Source organism: Brienomyrus brachyistius, unplaced genomic scaffold (assembly GCF_023856365.1).
Source record: "Brienomyrus brachyistius isolate T26 unplaced genomic scaffold, BBRACH_0.4 scaffold55, whole genome shotgun sequence".
In the NCBI taxonomy this organism is placed as follows: domain Eukaryota; kingdom Metazoa; phylum Chordata; class Actinopteri; order Osteoglossiformes; family Mormyridae; genus Brienomyrus; species Brienomyrus brachyistius.
Window position 1 is genome coordinate 1,920,033 of NW_026042330.1, and position 18,520 is coordinate 1,938,552.

Consider the following 18,520-nt stretch of genomic DNA (forward strand, 5'->3'; position numbering starts at 1 on the left):
TATGGTCAATGTCTATTGCTATGCTGTATTGTGCTCATTAGCATTTTTCATTCTTTAAACATTTTTGTATATATCCCTTCAACAACGTCTTTGCAAATGTAAAATATGACTTGAAACAAAAGCAAAAATTGGTCAATTGGGAATTTTGCCATTTTGGGTTGAGGCAGAATCAGGATGAGCTCAAATGGCCATAAGTTAGGCTGCATTGCATACTAGCATCGGTCGTAATATAATTTTGAATTTGGCAATCTCTCTTATGGTCACAAATTGTAGTGCTTCAACAATTCTCGCATAAACACAGAAGTCAATCAGGTTTGGAGCACCTGCCGTGCAAGGCAAGGGACCCAGTTTCGTTCCCGTTACAGCACGTGGGCTCATCCGGGATTTGAACCCGGGACTTCTCGCACCCGAAGCGAGAATCATACCCCTAGACCAACGAGCCCCCGATATGGGCTTGGGTTACGCACTGCCTGAGATGCAGCTCAGAGTCCTTTTAATTCTACGTTTTTACAGGGCGCCATTAAATTTCACTGTGAAATTTCCGTATGCAATCTGTTGCGCAAAGACAAAAGTTTTCTATATGGCAATCAGAAATTCAGACTTTAAGCGACAGCAGGATCTCGGCGTTTCTTAAATCGTTAATGGGTTTGATCTGCTGTCTTATAAAGTCCATTGGTAATGCAAGAGGCACAGATATATTCAATTTAGTAAAAGTGCAAGCAGCAAGACTGCTGTTTAATTTTGAATGGTCATTGAAGATTACAATCAATAACAGAAAGCATTTAAAATATCTTGGCAGAAATTCTGTTTTAGACCTTCTTGCTGTCGTGCATTGCAAATATTAAGCAAGTTTGCTCTTTTATGGTCAATGTCTATTGCTATGCTGTATTTGGCTCATTAGCATTTTTCATTCTTTAAACATTTTTGTGTATATCCCTTCAACAACGTCTTTGCAAATGTAAAATATGACTTGAAACAAAAGCAAAAATTGGTCAATTGAGAACTTTGCCATTTTGGGTGGTGGGAGAATCAGGATGAGCTGAAATGGCCATAAGTTAGGCTGCATTGCATACTAGCATCGGTCGTAATATAATTTTGAATTTGGCAATCTCTCTTATGGTCACAAATTGTAGTGCTTCAACAATTCTCACATAAACACAGAAGTCAATCAGGTTTGGAGCACCTGCCGTGCAAGGCAAGGGACCCAGTTTCGTTCCCATTACAGCACGTGGGCTCATCCGGGATTTGAACCCGGGACCTCTCGCACCCGAAGCGAGAATCATACCCCTAGACCAACGAGCGCCCGATATGGGCTTGGGTTACGCACTGCCTGAGATGCAGCTCAGAGTCCTTTTAATTCTACGTTTTTACAGGGCGCCATTAAATTTCACTGTGAAATTTCCGTATGCAATCTGTTGCGCAAAGACAAAAGTTTTCTATATGGCAATCAGAAATTCAGACTTTAAGCGACAGCAGGATCTCGGCGTTTCTTAAATCGTTAATGGGTTTGACCTGCTGTCTTATAAAGTCCATTGGTAATGCAAGAGGCACAGATATATTCAATTTAGTAAAAGTGCAAGCAGCAAGACTGCTGTTTAATGTTGAATGGTCATTGAAGATTGCAATCAATAACAGAAAGCATTTAAAATATCTTGGCAGAAATTCTGTTTTAGACCTTCTTGCTGTCGTGCATTGCAAATATTAAGCAAGTTTGCTCTTTTATGGTCAATGTCTATTGCTATGCTGTATTTGGCTCATTAGCATTTTTCATTCTTTAAACATTTTTGCATATATCCCTTCAACAACGTCTTTGCAAATGTAAAATATGACTTGAAACAAAAGCAAGAATTGGTTAATTGGGAATTTTGCCATTTTGGGTGGAGGCAGAATCAGGATGAGCTCAAATGGCCATAAGTTAGGCTGCATTGCATACTAGCATCGGTCGTAATATAATTTTGAATTTGGCAATCTCTCTTATGGTCACAAATTGCAGTGCTTCAACAATTCTCGCATAAACACAGAAGTCAATCAGGTTTGGAGCACCTTCCATGCAAGGCAAGGAACCCAGTTTGGTTCCCATCACAGCACGTGGGCTCGTCCGGGATTTGAACCCGGGATCTCTCGCACCCAAAGCGAGAATCATACCCCTAGACCAACGAGCCCCCGATATGGGCTTGGGTTACGCACTGCCTGGGATGCAGCTCAGAGTCCTTTTAATTATATATATTTACATGGCGCCATTAAATTCCACTGTGAAATTTCCGTATGCAATCTGTTGCGCAAAGACAAAAGTTTTCTATATGGCAATCAGAAATTCAGACTTTAAGCGACAGCAGGATCTCGGCGTTTCTTAAATCGTTAATGGGTTTGATTTGCTGTCTTATAAAGTCCATTGGTAATGCAAGAGGCACAGAAATATTCAATTTAGTAAAAGTGCAAAGAGCAAGACTGCTGTTTAATGCTGAATGGTCACTGAAGATTACAATCAATAATAGAAAGTATTTAAAATATCTTGGCAGAAATTCTGTTTTAGACCTTCTTGCTGTCGTGCATTGCAAATATTAAGCAAGTTTGCTCTTTTATGCTCAATGTCTATTGCTATGCTGTATTGTGCTCATTAGCATTTTTCATTCTTTAAACATTTTTGTATATATCCCTTCAACAATATCTTTGCAAATGTAATTGTTGACTTGAAACAAAAGCAAAAATTGGTCAATTGAGAATTTTGCCATTTTGGGTGGAGGGAGAATCAGGATGAGCTCAAATGGCCATAAGTTAGGCTGCATTGCATACTAGCATCGGTCGTAATATAATTTTGAACTTGTTAGGTTGAAGAAACTGTTAGTAATCATTTGTTATCATTTCTGTATAATCAGCAATGAGTGTAAATATGTATATACATTATTTTGTTTTCCTTTACCTTCATACTTTAGATTATATTAGTTTACACGTATCCTGAGCACGTGTTTAAATAGTTGTCTACCTGAGGAAAACCAGAACTTCTTCTTACTCTCACAGTCTTTTCTTTGTTCTCACTCCAAGACCCCTGCCCCCCATTGACTATAAATAAAGGTGCCAAGGGGAACCACCCTTTGTAACACATTCCTTTGTAGCCTAGCATGCAGAGAGTGTGGTTACCCTTGTGCAAGTAAAACTCTAAGTGTGTTGTCTCGTAATTAATGGTGTGTACAGAGTTGGAGTGGAAAGCCTGTCGCTTTCTCCAACATATACTGTATTGTAGTTTGGTCCTGTGTGCAGAGTTGGAGTGGAAAGCCTGACGCTTTCTCCAACATATAATTTGGTCCTTCGAGCCGGAGTCGAGGACACCTGACGACATCGCCAGCACGCCGAGAGGAGCGACACTGAAGCCTGCCGGCAGCCACTCGGAGACGGGTGCAAAAAAGACCTGTGACGTGAATTCGTCATCAGGCCGGTGGTTAGAACTGCGCTCGACGTCTGGTGATGTCTGACGGACCTCGGTGGCGGAACACAGGCACACAGGACAGGTGAGACAACAAAGGTTATTCAGCGAAATAACCGGGTCAATTGACGTGGGTTAGGCTTAGCCGTAATTAAGCAGAAAAGGGGTTAGGCTTAGCCGTAATTAAGCAGAAAAGGGGTTAGGCTTAGCCGTAATTAAGCGAAATATGAACATGCATGTATTGTGTGAATGACTGGACTAAGACTGTTATAGAGGCTTAGAGTTGCTTTGGTCAGTCCATTTTTTATTTTGCCTGGTGGGAAAGAAGTACTGGTGATTGAAGGATCAAGGACGGGTTTCATCCCTGAAAACCGATACCGCTGCACGAACAGCGTGCAGTTGAAGGCCGTATTGGTGTCCTCCCATATATCTCGTACCAGTGAATTTCCACCCAGGACCTGTGTAGTGCGGAGACGGGAAAGAAAAAAAAATGGGAAAGAATCAGAGTAAGAGGATTGAACTAGAGGGAGATGAGAAGTTTATGGAAGGATATAAACCAGGTTCAGGACAAATAAGTAATCAGAGGTGGAAAAAAAAAAAAACATGGGTTTGAAGGGAAACTCCACACTCCAGATATCTTAAAATTACAAGGAAATTTAAGACTAGAAATGTTACAAACCTTGAAGAAAGGAAAATTGGAGAAAAGGAAAAAAGAATATAAGTATTCAGATAATTGGTTGGAACAAAGTAAGTTAAGAGATGTACGTAGAAAGCAGAAAAAGGATGATAGAAAGGATAAATTAACTGCAGCCGCTCTAGTCACTTTAGATGATGAGACGGTGGCCAAAATAAAACATAGAGAAAATAGACCACCAACACCACCACTATTGCCTGCCCCCATGCAACCCGTAGATAGAAGGGAAATAAAACAACCATCAGCTACGGGCACAATACCAAAGAAGCCATCAGCTCTTCCTTCTTCCCCCATTATAACTAGGAGTAGAGATCCTACGTTATACCCTGTGCGCGATCTAGCTACTGCTAAGGTTCGATGGCATCCGCGAAATGAAGGCATTGATATTGATAGTGAAGAGGAAGAAATAGAATTACAATGCCCCCTAGTGGAGGTGGCAAACCCTAATAGAGAGCCAGATGGAGGACCTGAAACAATGTTAGTCTATAGACCATGGACAGCTGAAGATAGAACGGCAGCATTAAAGGGAATACCTCCTGTTGATGAAGGGGTACCAGAATTTTGGACAGCAATATTGGAACTACAGAGCAGTTTCCACCTGAATGGTAGAGAAATGTTCCAGTGTTTAAGACAGCTGTTCAATCATAAATGGGGAAGAGTAGCAGGAGACTTTACTGGTCATGGACCAGACAATCAACCACTTGCACATAATTCACAAGCTCTGCAACAGAGTATGCAGCAATTACATGGAAGGATAGAGACAGTGTTTATGAGACGAGCAGATTATGGTAGAATTGCACAATGCAAGCAAAAAGATGGAGAAGAGCCAGAGGATTTTATGGATAGGATGAGAGTGGTGTTTAGAGGGAATTCAGGAATTCCTTATAATGAGGAAAATGGAGGAGTTTATCAGCAACAGTTAAAACGTGCGTTCATCACAGGGCTAAAACCTGAACTGAAGAGATACATAGATAAACACTGGGTACATCAGATTACTGGTTCAGTACAGCAAGCCCTAGAATATGCCCAACACGCCCATACAGCACAAAAACAGAAATCAGACGCAGTGTTTGCTGCTAATGATACTGTTGCAATAATACATATGAATCCTCCGGGGAGGGGAGGGTTCAGAGGAAGGTCACGAGGCCGAGGAAGGGGGAGAGGTGCTTTTAGGAGCAATCAGCGAAATTTATTACAGCAAGATAACACTTTCTGGACATGCGGAAAACTTGGGCACTTAGCTAGGCAATGTAGAACCAAGTTTATAAACAACCCAAATTCCACAGAGAATCAATGACAATTAGCCTGTGAACTATCAAAAGAGCCAGATAAGCTGCAAAAACAGGATGAGACAGAAGAGATAGATTTGCAAGCAGTTTGCCAACTGCTAGCACTAAAACAACTTGAAGAACTACCAAAACGAAGGCTTATTATAAATGGGAAAATATATGAGTGCCTATGTGATACCGGAGCCTGTAGAACAGTGTTAACCACTAGCCCTCCAAGGGTCACCTTTTCTTCGTCCTCCATAAATATCCGAACTGCAGGAGGCCAAGCTGAAAGTCATCAATTGATAAATCCAGTTAGCATAAAAGATGAGGAAACAGAGTTAGAATGTCACGCCCAAGTGCTAATAAGCCATTCATGTCCAGTCAATCTGTTAGGAAGGGATCTTATGATACAAATGGGTATTAGTGTGATTGCAACACCCACTGGCATGAAGGCTATAGTAGAAAAGCAAACTTTTGTGATTCATGGCATGTCAGCTCCACAGTATTATTGGTCCCTAGATCTGGGGGGGACAGCACAGACACGTGAAATATTGAGAAAAACTAGAGAAAAGCAGTCCCCTAAACAAACCCAGTTCATGCCTGGCGATGCCTTACACGTCACTATGTGGTACAAAGGCACCCCAGGACCAGATTATGCCTATGACAAAACGTTTCATGCCCTTCAAGACACTTGTATCACCTTACAACATATATATGTTAACTCCACTACTGGCTTTTCTGCTGCTTCAGTCATCTTATCTAATAAACAACAGGCTGTGTTCAGAGGGGAAACACCTCACGTATCTCTATCAAAACCACCTCAGATGCAGTGGAAGGATGTAGAGATGTTCTTACGAGATTCCATGCACAGTTACAATGACTACCAACCCGTACCTGGCTCCTTTTGGAGCTATGACAAAAAACACAATGTGTGGCGGTTTCCTTTGGGATGGAGAGTTCAAATCACTCTCACCACACACTTGCAGGACCCAACCTGACAAATTTTTCCAACCCTGGAGGAGGGATCATGTCCAGATCTAGATCGCCTCCCAGAAGGGTTGTGGTCGTCCTCCCCCACTGATGTAGGACTGGTAAAGGGGTTCCCACCTTACAAAGTAATTGTGAAATCAGAACACCGCCCGGTAGTTAGACAATACCCGTTAAAACCTGAGGCAGAGAAAGGTATAGCCCCTGTAGTGCAGGATATGTTGGCATCAGGAATATTGCGAGAGGCTCCTGAGGCCACTTGCAATACTCCTATATTCCCCGTCCAGAAGGGACATACAGGGAAATGGCGCATGGTGCAGGATTTAAGACCAGTAAATGAAATAGTACAACATGCTGCACCAGATGTGCCTAATCCACACCTTTTGTTAAATTCCTTGTCCCCTGACAAGAAGTATTTTTTAGTAGTGGATCTGAGTAATGCCTTTTTCTCAGTACCACTACATCCTGATTCACAACACTTATTTGGTTTCACTTATAAAGGACATAAATACACATACACTAGACTCCCTCAAAGGTTTTCAGAAAGTCCACATGTATATACAATGGCACTACGCTATTCAATGAGTTCCTGTAAAATACCATCCCATAGTTAAGTGCTACTGTATGTAGATGATATATTAATTGCTTCAGATACAAAACAGCATTGCAAAGAAGCCACACTGTTAGTGTTACAGCATTTGTATGATACAGGACATAAAGCATCAAAACAAAAATTACAGTATTGCAGAGAGGAAGTTATATATCTTGGTCATAAACTCTCCCAACAAGGTCGATCATTATTAGAAACTAGAAAACAGGCAATACAAGAGGCACCAAAGCCAAAGACTAAACAGCAAATGATGTCCTTCTTAGGACTTTGCAATTATTGCAGGGAATGGTTACCTGATTATGCTGCACTCGTTCAACATTTACAAACCCTGATTTATGGGAAGGACATGGCACTGAAAGATAAAATTCAGTGGACAAAAGAAGGAGAATTGGCATTCACAAACTTAAAAATGATGTTACAAACTAATGTGACACTTGCTCTGCCAGATTATCAACAACCATTTACCCTATGTGTTGATGCAAATCAAGGGTATATGAATGACAAGCCCATCCTACCAAAAAATTTATACAAGACAGCTGCCTTAGTGAGCCATGGAAACACCCATGTCTCAACAGGAGGGATGGTACATATTATTCAACAATACTTTTATACTATAAATTTTTCTGATTATGCAAAACAATTTTGTCGAGCGTGCTTAATTTGCTGTAAACACAATGCACAAGGTAACATAAGGCCAAAACGTGGCCAGTTTCCCGCAGCTGAGTATCCATTTCAAATTTTTCATTGGATTTCATTGAATTATCTTGGTCACAAGGGAAGAAGTACTGTCTAGTCTTGTTGTGCTTATCACCCCCAGAGCGCAGGCTTGGTGGAAAGGACCAACGGCACCATTAAAACAAGACTCAGAAAGACAGTGGAAGAGACAAAAAGACCGTGGCCAGAATGTTTGTCTCTAGTAAAATTATGGATGAGAATAACTCCCACTCCTGCAGGATTGACACCATTTGAAATAGTGTATGGTAGACCGTTTCCCTTAGCAACCGAAATGAGTGATATAGGAAAAGCAGACAGAGAAAATACGTTAGCCGATTGGATGCGTAAGCTATTATCATCACAACAAAAACATAACCCCAGTAGTCAGTAAATTCTGTTTCTGTTCAACAGGATAATCTGCAGCCAGGAGATTGGATCCTGGTCAAGGTCCTGTTGCGAAAGGATTGGAGCACACCTCGGTGGGACGGACCTTATCAAGTCCTCCTCACAACACCAACAGCGGTGAAAATAGCAGAGCGACCTTCCTGGATACATAAGAGTCACTGTAAGCCCATCAAGCCCGTATCAGAGACCTCTGTACCTTCGGAGTAGCAGTGGAAGTCCGCTACAAAGGCGCAGCAATCAATAGGATACTGACGTCTCAACCCGGTGAAGAAAACAGCTGATCTGCACTCCATTTAGAATGACTCTGATTGGGTGGGGATGTGGTAAGGTAACTCTCGGTGTAATTCTCTTTATGGGAATTGTTGGTCTGCTTCTGCACTCACCAGAGCAGGTGTTTCGCCCACCTAGATGGACACATGACGGCTCCCACCTGAGACCTATCTCCACAAATGAGACCCATCCTTTCCTACAAAATTACTGGTATCGTTATGTTTATGATTCAGCAAAGAAAGACAATTTAACTAACTGTTATGTCTGTACACATATGTCCCTGGATCCCCATGCCAGTCCCTCATGGTTGGACTGGTTTCTCACTGGGTCCTGGTGGCAGTTACTGCTAAAGTTCTCACTCCCCATTCTTGTTACATTATTATTTGTATGTTGTTGTTTCATTTGTATTATACCCTGCCTCCGTTCCATGATACAACATACTTTTAGTTCTGTTTTTCTGCTATACACTGCAGAAGAACGAATGGATTTACTAACCTTGTCTAGCCCTCTTAATAATGATGATGATGTGATCTGAATGACGGTTGTGCTGAAAGTGTTTTTGCAATTTGTACAATACTGATGCTTCTGATCATACTGTCATGATAAACAGGAGGGACTGTTAGGTTGAAGAAACTGTTAGTAATCATTTGTTATCATTTCTGTATAATCAGCAATGAGTGTAAATATGTATATACATTATTTTGTTTTCCTTTACCTTCATACTTTAGATTATATTAGTTTACACGTATCCTGAGCACGTGTTTAAATAGTTGTCTACCTGAGGAAAACCAGAACTTCTTCTTACTCTCACAGTCTTTTCTTTGTTCTCACTCCAAGACCCCTGCCCCCCATTGACTATAAATAAAGGTGCCAAGGGGAACCACCCTTTGTAACACATTCCTTTGTAGCCTAGCATGCAGAGAGTGTGGTTACCCTTGTGCAAGTAAAACTCTAAGTGTGTTGTCTCGTAATTAATGGTGTGTACAGAGTTGGAGTGGAAAGCCTGTCGCTTTCTCCAACATATACTGTATTGTAGTTTGGTCCTGTGTGCAGAGTTGGAGTGGAAAGCCTGACGCTTTCTCCAACAGAACTTGGCAATCTCTCTTATGGTCAAAAATTGTAGTGCTTCAACAATTCTCGCATAAACACAGAAGTCAGCCTCGTGTGGAGCACCTGCCGTGCAAGGCAAGGAACCCAGTTTGGTTCCCATCACAGCACGTGGGCTCGTCCGGGATTTGAACCCGGGACCTCTCGCACCCAAAGCGAGAATCATACCCCTAGACCAACGAGCCCCCGATATGGGCTTGGGTTACGCACTGCCTGGGATGCAGCTCAGAGTCCTTTTAATTCTACGTTTTTACAGGGCGCCATTAAATTTCACTGTGAAATTTCCGTATGAATTCTGTTGCGCAAAGACAAAAGTTTTCCATATGGCAATCAGAAATTCATACTTTAAGCGACAGCAGGATCTCGGTGTTTCTTAAATCGTTAATGGGTTTGATTTGCTGTCTTATAAAGTCCATTGGTAATGCAAGAGGCACAGAAATATTCAATTTAGTAAAAGTGCAAGGAGCAAGACTGCTGTTTAATGCTGAATGGTCACTGAAGATTACAATCAATAATAGAAAGTATTTAAAATATCTTGGCAGAAATTCTGTTTTAGACCTTCTTGCTGTCGTGCATTGCAAATATTAAGCAAGTTTGCTCTGTTATGGTCAATGTCTATTGCTATGCTGTATTGTGCTCATTAGCATTTTTCATTCTTTAAACATTTTTGCATATATCCCTTCAACAACGTCTTTGGAAATGTAAAAGTTGACTTGAAACAAAAGCAAAAATTGGTCAATAGGTAATTTTGCCATTTTGGGTGGAGGCAGAACCAGGATGAGCTCAAATGGCCATAAGTTAGGCTGCATTGCATACTAGCATCGGTCGTAATATAATTTTGAACTTGGCAATCTCTCTTATGGTCACAAATTGTAGTGCTTCAACAATTCTCGCAGAAACACAGAAGTCAGCCTGGTTGGGAGCACCTGCCGTGCAAGGCAAGGAACCCAGTTTGGTTCCTATCACAGCACGAGGGCTCGTCCAGGATTTGAACCCAGGACCTCTCGCACCCAAAGCGAGAATCATACCCCTAGACCAACGAGCCCCCGATATGGGTTTGCATTATGCACTGCCTGGGATGCAGCTCAGAGTCCTTTTAATTCTACGTTTTTACAGGGCGCCATTAAATTTTACTGTGAAATTTCTGTATGCAATCTGTTGCGCAAAGACAAAAGTTTTCTATATGGCAATCAGAAATTCAGACCTTAAGCGACAGCAGGATCTCGGCGTTTCTTAAATCGTTAATGGGTTTGATTTGCTGTCTTATAAAGTCCATTGGTAATGCAAGAGGCACAGAAATGTTCAATTTAGTAAAAGTGTAAGGAGCAAGACTGCTGTTTAATGCTGAATGGTCATTGAAGATTACAATCAATAATAGAAAGTATTTAAAATATCTTGGCAGAAATTCTGTTTTAGACCTTCTTGCTGTCGTGCATTGCAAATATTAAGCAAGTTTGCTCTTTTATGGTCAATGTCTATTGCTATGCTGTATTTGGCTCATTAGCATTTTTCATTCTTTAAACATTTTTGTAAATATCCCTTCAACAACGTCTTTGGAAATGTAAAACTTAACTTGAAACAAAAGCAAAAAATGGTCAATTGAGAACTTTGCCATTTTGGGTGGTGGGAGAATCAGGATGAGCTCAAATGGCCATAAGTTAGGCTGCATTGCATACTAGCATCGGTCGTAGTATAATTTTGAATTTGGCAATCTCTCTTATGGTCACAAATTGTAGTGCTTCAACAATTCTCGCATAAACACAGAAGTCAATCAGGTTTGGAGCACCTTCCATGCAAGGCAAGGAACCCAGTTTGGTTCCCATCACAGCACGTGGGCTCGTCCGGGATTTGAACCCGGGACCTCTCGCACCCGAAGCAAGAATCATAACCCTAGACCAACGAGCCCCCGATATGGGCTTGGGTTACGCACTGCCTGGGATGCAGCTCAGAGTCCTTTTAATTCTACGTTTTTACAGGGCGCCATTAAATTTCACTGTGAAATTTCCGTAAGCAATCTGTTGCGCAAAGACAAAAGTTTTCTATATGGCAATCAGAAATTCAGACCTTAAGCGACAGCAGGATCTCGGCGTTTCTTAAATCGTTAATGGGTTTGATTTGCTGTCTTATAAAGTCCATTGGTAATGCAAGAGGCACAGAAATGTTCAATTTAGTAAAAGTGCAAGGAGCAAGACTGCTGTTTAATGCTGAATGGTCATTGAAGATTACAATCAATAATAGAAAGTATTTAAAATATCTTGGCAGAAATTCTGTTTTAGACCTTCTTGCTGTCGTGCATTGCACATCTTATGCAAGATTGCTCTTTTATGGTCAATGTCTATTGCTATGCTGTATTGTGCTCATTAGCATTTTTCATTCTTTAAACATTTTTGTATATATCCCTTCAACAACGTCTTTGGAAATGTAAAAGTTGACTTGAAACAAAAGCAAAAATTGGTCAATTGGGAATTTTGCCATTTTGGGTTGAGGCAGAATCAGGATGAGCTGAAATGGCCATAAGTTAGGCTGCATTGCATACTAGCATCGGTCGTAATATAATTTTGAATTTGGCAATCTCTCTTATGGTCACAAATTGTAGTGCTTCAACAATTCTCGCATAAACACAGAAGTCAGCCAGGTTTGGAGCACCTTCCATGCAAGGCAAGGAACCCAGTTTGGTTCCCATCACAGCACGTGGGCTCGTCCGGGATTTGAACCCAGGACCTCTCGCACCCGAAGCAAGAATCTTAACCCTAGACCAACGAGCCCCCGATATGGGCTTGGGTTACGCACTGCCTGGGATGCAGCTCAGAGTCCTTTTAATCCTACGTTTTTACAGGGCGCCATTAAATTTCACTGTGAAATTTCCGTATGCAATCTGTTGCGCAAAGACAAAAGTTTTCTATATGGCAATCAGAAATTCAGACTTTAAGCGAAAGCAGGATCTCGGCGTTTCTTAAATCGTTAATGGGTTTGATTTGCTGTCTTATAAAGACCATTGGTAATGCAAGAGGCACAGAAATGTTCAATTTAGTAAAAGTGCAAGGAGCAAGACTGCTGTTTAATGCTGAATGGTCATTGAAGATTACAATCAATAATAGAAAGTATTTAAAATATCTTGGCAGAAATTCTGTTTTAGACCTTCTTGCTGTCGTGCATTGCACATGTTAAGCAAGATTGCTCTTTTATGGTCAATGTCTATTGCTATGCTGTATTGTGCTCATTAGCATTTTTCATTCTTTAAACATTTTTGTATATATCCCTTCAACAACGTCTTTGGAAATGTAAAAGTTGACTTGAAACAAAAGCAAAAATTGGTCAATTGGGAATTTTGCCATTTTGGGTGGAGGCAGAATCAGGATGAGCTCAAATGGCCATAAGTTAGGCTGCATTGCATTCTAGGATCTGTTGTAATATGATTTTGAACTAGGCAATCTCTCTTATGGTCACAAATTGTAGTGCTTCAACAATTCTCGCATAAACACAGAAGTCAGCTGGGTTTGGAGCACCTGCCGTGCAAGGCAAAGAACCCAGTTTGGTTCCTATCACAGCACGTGGGCTCGTCCGGGATTTGAACCTGGGACCTCTCGCACCCAAAGCGAGAATCATACCCCTAGACCAACGAGCCCCCGATATGGGCTTGTGTTACGCACTGCCTGGGATGCAGCTCAGAGTCCTTTTAATTCTACGTTTTTACAGGGCGCCATTAAATTTCACTGTGAAATTTCCTTATGAATTCTGTAGCGCAAAGACAAAACTTTTCAATATGGCAATCAGAAATTCATACTTTAAGCGACAGCAGGATCTCAGCGTTTCTTAAATCGTTAATGGGTTTGATTTGCTGTCTTATAAAGACCATTGGTAATGCAAGAGGCACAGAAATGTTCAATTTAGTAAATGTGCAAGGAGCAAGAATGCTGTTTAATGCTGAATGGTCACTGAAGATTACAATCAATAATAGAAAGTATTTAAAATATCTTGGCAGAAATTCTGTTTTAGACCTTCTTGCTGTCGTGCATTGCACATGTTAAGCAAGATTGCACTTTTTGGTCAATGTCTATTGCTATGCTGTATTGTGCTCATTAGCATTTTTCATTCTTTAAACATTTTTGAATATATCCCTTCAACAACGTCTTTGGAAATGTAAAAGTTGACTTGAAACAAAAGCAAAAATTAGTCAATTGGGAATTTTGCCATTTTGGGTTGAGGCAGAATCAGGATGAGCTCAAATGGCCATAAGTTAGGCTGCATTGCATACTAGCATCGGTCGTAATATAATTTTGAATTTGGCAATCTCTCTTATGGTCACAAATTGTAGTGCTTCAACAATTCTCGCATAAACACAGAAGTCAATCAGGTTTGGAGCACCTGTCGTGCAAGGCAAGGGACCCAGTTTCGTTCCCATTACAGCACGTGGGCTCATCCGGGATTTGAACCCGGGACCTCTCGCACCCGAAGCGAGAATCATACCCCTAGACCAACGAGCCCCTGATATGGGCATGGGTTACGCACTGCCTGAGATGCAGCTCAGAGTCCTTTTAATTCTACGTTTTTACAGGGCGCCATTAAATTTCACTGTGAAATTTCCGTATGCAATCTGTGGCGCAAAGACAAAAGTTTTCTATATGGCAATCAGAAATTCAGACTTTAAGCGACAGCAGGATCTCGGCGTTTCTTAAATCGTTAATGGGTTTGATCTGCTGTCTTATAAAGTCCATTGGTAATGCAAGAGGCACAGATATATTCAATTTAGTAAAAGTGCAAGCAACAAGACTGCTGTTTAATGTTGAATGGTCATTGAAGATTACAATCAATAACAGAAAGCATTTAAAATATCTTGGCAGAAATTCTGTTTTAGACCTTCTTGCTGTCGTGCATTGCAAATATTAAGCAAGTTTGCTCTTTTATGGTCAATGTCTATTGCTATGCTGTATTTGGCTCATTAGCATTTTTCATTCTTTAAACATTTTTGTATATATCCCTTCAACAACGTCTTTGCAAATGTAAAATATGACTTGAAACAAAAGCAAGAATTGGTCAATTGGGAATTTTGCCATTTTGGGTGGAGGCAGAATCAGGATGAGCTGAAATGGCCATAAGTTAGGCTGCATTGCATACTAGCATCGGTCGTAATATAATTTTGAACTTGGCAATCTCTCTTATGGTCACAAATTGTAGTGCTTCAACAATTCTCGCATAAACACAGAAGTCAATCAGGTTTGGAGCACCTGCAGTGCAAGGCAAGGGACCCAGTTTCGTTCCAATTACAGCACGTGGGCTCATCCGGGATTTGAACCCGGGACCTCTCGCACCCGAAGCGAGAATCATACCCCTAGACCAACGAGCCCCCGATATGGGCTTGGGTTACACACTGCCTGAGATGCAGCTCAGAGTCCTTTTAATTCTACGTTTTTACAGGGCGCCATTAAATTTCACTGTGAAATTTCCGTATGCAATCTGTTGCGCAAAGACAAAAGTTTTCTATATGGCAATCAGAAATTCAGACTTTAAGCGACAGCAGGATCTCGGCGTTTCTTAAATCGTTAATGGGTTTGATCTGCTGTCTTATAAAGTCCATTGGTAATGCAAGAGGCACAGATATATTCAATTTAGTAAAAGTGCAAGCAGCAAGACTGCTGTTTAATGTTGAATGGTCATTGAAGATTACAATCAATAACAGAAAGCATTTAAAATATCTTGGCAGAAATTCTGTTTTAGACCTTCTTGCTGTCGTGCATTGCAAATATTAAGCAAGTTTGCTCTTTTATGGTCAATGTCTATTGCTATGCTGTATTTGGCTCATTAGCATTTTTCATTCTTTAAACATTTTTGTATATATCCCTTCAACAACGTCTTTGCAAATGTAAAATATGACTTGAAACAAAAGCAAAAATTGGTCAATTGAGAACTTTGCCATTTTGGGTGGTGGGAGAATCAGGATGAGCTGAAATGGCCATAAGTTAGGCTGCATTGCATACTAGCATCGGTCGTAATATAATTTTGAATTTGGCAATCTCTCTTATGGTCACAAATTGTAGTGCTTCAACAATTCTCGCATAAACACAGAAGTCAGCCAGGTTTGGAGCACCTTCCATGCAAGGCAAGGAACCCAGTTTGGTTCCCATCACAGCACGTGGGCTCGTCCGGGATTTGAACCCGGGACCTCTCGCACCCGAAACAAGAATCATAACCCTAGACCAACGAGCCCCCGATATGGGCTTGGGTTACGCACTGCCTGGGATGCAGCTCAGAGTCCTTTTAATCCTACGTTTTTACAGGGCGCCATTAAATTTCACTGTGAAATTTCCGTATGCAATCTGTTGCGCAAAGACAAAAGTTTTCTATATGGCAATCAGAAATTCAGACTTTAAGCGACAGCAGGATCTCGGCGTTTCTTAAATCGTTAATGGGTTTGATTTGCTGTCTTATAAAGTCCATTGGTAATGCAAGAGGCACAGAAATGTTCAATTTAGTAAAAGTGCAAGGAGCAAGACTGCTGTTTAATGCTGAATGGTCATTGAAGATTACAATCAATAATAGAAAGTATTTAAAATATCTTGGCAGAAATTCTGTTTTAGACCTTCTTGCTGTCGTGCATTGCACATGTTAAGCAAGATTGCTCTTTTATGGTCAATGTCTATTGCTATGCTGTATTGTGCTCATTAGCATTTTTCATTCTTTAAACATTTTTGTATATATCCCTTCAACAACGTCTTTGGAAATGTAAAAGTTGACTTGAAACAAAAGCAAAAATTGGTCAATTGGGAATTTTGCCATTTTGGGTGGAGGCAGAATCAGGATGAGCTCAAATGGCCATAAGTTAGGCTGCATTGCATTCTAGGATCTGTTGTAATATGATTTTGAACTAGGCAATCTCTCTTATGGTCACAAATTGTACTGCTTCAACGATTCTCGCATAAACACAGAAGTCAACTGGGTTTGGAGCACCTGCCGTGCAAGGCAAAGAACCCAGTTTGGTTCCCATTACAGCACGTGGGCTCGTGCGGGATTTGAACTCGGGACCTATCGCACCCGAAGCGAGAATCATACCCCTAGACCAACGAGCCCCCGATATGGGCTTGGGTTACGCACTGCCTGAGATGCAGCTCAGAGTCCTTTTAATTCTTCGTTTTTACAGGGCGCCATTAAATTTCACTGTAAAATTTCCGTATGCAATCTGTTGCGCAAAGACAAAAGTTTTCTATATGGCAATCAGAAATTCAGACTTTAAGCGACAGCAGGATCTCGGCGTTTCTTAAATCGTTAATGGGTTTGATCTGCTGTCTTATAAAGTCCATTGGTAATGCAAGAGGCACAGATATATTCAATTTAGTAAAAGTGCAAGCAGCAAGACTGCTGTTTAATGTTGAATGGTCATTGAAGATTACAAACAATAACAGAAAGCATTTAAAATATCTTGGCAGAAATTCTGTTTTAGACCTTCTTGCTGTCGTGCATTGCAAATATTAAGCAAGTTTGCTCTTTTATGGTCAATGTCTATTGCTATGCTGTATTTGGCTCATTAGCATTTTTCATTCTTTAAACATTTTTGTATATATCCCTTCAACAACGTCTTTGCAAATGTAAAATATGACTTGAAACAAAAGCAAAAATTGGTCAATTGAGAACTTTGCCATTTTGGGTGGTGGGAGAATCAGGATGAGCTGAAATGGCCATAAGTTAGGCTGCATTGCATACTAGCATCGGTCGTAATATAATTTTGAATTTGGCAATCTCTCTTATGGTCACAAATTGTAGTGCTTCAACAATTCTCGCATAAACACAGAAGTCAGCCAGGTTTGGAGCACCTTCCATGCAAGGCAAGGAACCCAGTTTGGTTCCCATCACAGCACGTGGGCTCGTCTGGGATTTGAACCCGGGACCTCTCGCACCCGAAGCAAGAATCATAACCCTAGACCAACGAGCCCCCGATATGGGCTTGGGTTACGCACTGCCTGGGATGCAGCTCAGAGTCCTTTTAATCCTACGTTTTTTACAGGGCGCCATTAAATTTCACTGTGAAATTTCCGTATGCAATCTGTTGCGCAAAGACAAAAGTTTTCTATATGGCAATCAGAAATTCAGACTTTAAGCGACAGCAGGATCTCGGCGTTTCTTAAATCGTTAATGGGTTTGATTTGCTGTCTTATAAAGTCCATTGGTAATGCAAGAGGCACAGAAATGTTCAATTTAGTAAAAGTGCAAGGAGCAAGACTGCTGTTTAATGCTGAATGGTCATTGAAGATTACAATCAATAATAGAAAGTATTTAAAATATCTTGGCAGAAATTCTGTTTTAGACCTTCTTGCTGTCGTGCATTGCACATGTTAAGCAAGATAGCTCTTTTATGGTCAATGTCTATTGCTATGCTGTATTGTGCTCATTAGCATTTTTCATTCTTTAAACATTTTTGTATATATCCCTTCAACAACGTCTTTGGAAATGTAAAAGTTGACTTGAAACAAAAGCAAAAATTGGTCAATTGGGAATTTTGCCATTTTGGGTGGAGGCAGAATCAGGATGAGCTCAAATGGCCATAAGTTAGGCTGCATTGCATTCTAGGATCTGTTGTAATATGATTTTGAACTAGGCAATCTCTCTTATGGTCACAAATTGTAGTGCTTCAACAATTCTCGCATAAACACAGAAGTCAGCTGGGTTTGGAGCACCTGCCGTGCAAGGCAAAGAACCCAGTTTGGTTCCCATCACAGCACGTGGGTTCGTCCGGGAGTTGAACCTGGGACCTCTCGCACCCAAAGCGAGAATCATACCCCTAGACCAACGAGCCCCCGATATGGGCTTGGGTTACGCACTGCCTGGGATGCAGCTCAGAGTCCTTTTAATCCTACGTTTTTTACAGGGCGCCATTAAATTTCACTGTGAAATTTCCGTATGCAATCTGTTGCGCAAAGACAAAAGTTTTCTATATGGCAATCAGAAATTCAGACTTTAAGCGACAGCAGGATCTCGGCGTTTCTTAAATCGTTAATGGGTTTGATCTGCTGTCTTATAAAGTCCATTGGTAATGCAAGAGGCACAGATAT

General features: G+C 41.0%; 1 long non-coding RNA gene and 9 other non-coding genes across 10 annotated transcripts; 1 reads left to right on the plus strand and 9 right to left on the minus strand.

Annotated features, from left to right (window-relative positions):
* Positions 1-370: 370 nt before the first annotated feature.
* Positions 371-442, minus strand: trnap-cgg (transfer RNA proline (anticodon CGG)). The gene has a single exon. It is a non-coding gene; the product is annotated as a tRNA-Pro (tRNA).
* Positions 443-1,230: 788 nt separating this feature from the next.
* Positions 1,231-1,304, minus strand: trnap-cgg (transfer RNA proline (anticodon CGG)). The gene has a single exon. It is a non-coding gene; the product is annotated as a tRNA-Pro (tRNA).
* A 786-nt stretch (positions 1,305-2,090) lies between these two features.
* Positions 2,091-2,162, minus strand: trnap-ugg (transfer RNA proline (anticodon UGG)). Its single transcript has one exon. It is a non-coding gene; the product is annotated as a tRNA-Pro (tRNA).
* Positions 2,163-2,823: 661 nt separating this feature from the next.
* LOC125724153 (uncharacterized) lies at positions 2,824-9,327 on the plus strand. Its single transcript, XR_007387182.1, has 2 exons — positions 2,824-3,506; positions 8,109-9,327. It is a non-coding gene; the product is annotated as an uncharacterized LOC125724153 (long non-coding RNA).
* A 265-nt stretch (positions 9,328-9,592) lies between these two features.
* On the minus strand, positions 9,593-9,664 carry trnap-ugg (transfer RNA proline (anticodon UGG)). The gene has a single exon. It is a non-coding gene; the product is annotated as a tRNA-Pro (tRNA).
* Positions 9,665-10,452: 788 nt separating this feature from the next.
* trnap-ugg (transfer RNA proline (anticodon UGG)) lies at positions 10,453-10,524 on the minus strand. Its single transcript has one exon. It is a non-coding gene; the product is annotated as a tRNA-Pro (tRNA).
* A 788-nt stretch (positions 10,525-11,312) lies between these two features.
* On the minus strand, positions 11,313-11,384 carry trnap-cgg (transfer RNA proline (anticodon CGG)). Its single transcript has one exon. It is a non-coding gene; the product is annotated as a tRNA-Pro (tRNA).
* A 1,648-nt stretch (positions 11,385-13,032) lies between these two features.
* Positions 13,033-13,104, minus strand: trnap-ugg (transfer RNA proline (anticodon UGG)). The gene has a single exon. It is a non-coding gene; the product is annotated as a tRNA-Pro (tRNA).
* Positions 13,105-13,891: 787 nt separating this feature from the next.
* On the minus strand, positions 13,892-13,963 carry trnap-cgg (transfer RNA proline (anticodon CGG)). The gene has a single exon. It is a non-coding gene; the product is annotated as a tRNA-Pro (tRNA).
* A 788-nt stretch (positions 13,964-14,751) lies between these two features.
* Positions 14,752-14,823, minus strand: trnap-cgg (transfer RNA proline (anticodon CGG)). The gene has a single exon. It is a non-coding gene; the product is annotated as a tRNA-Pro (tRNA).
* Positions 14,824-18,520: the final 3,697 nt, after the last annotated feature.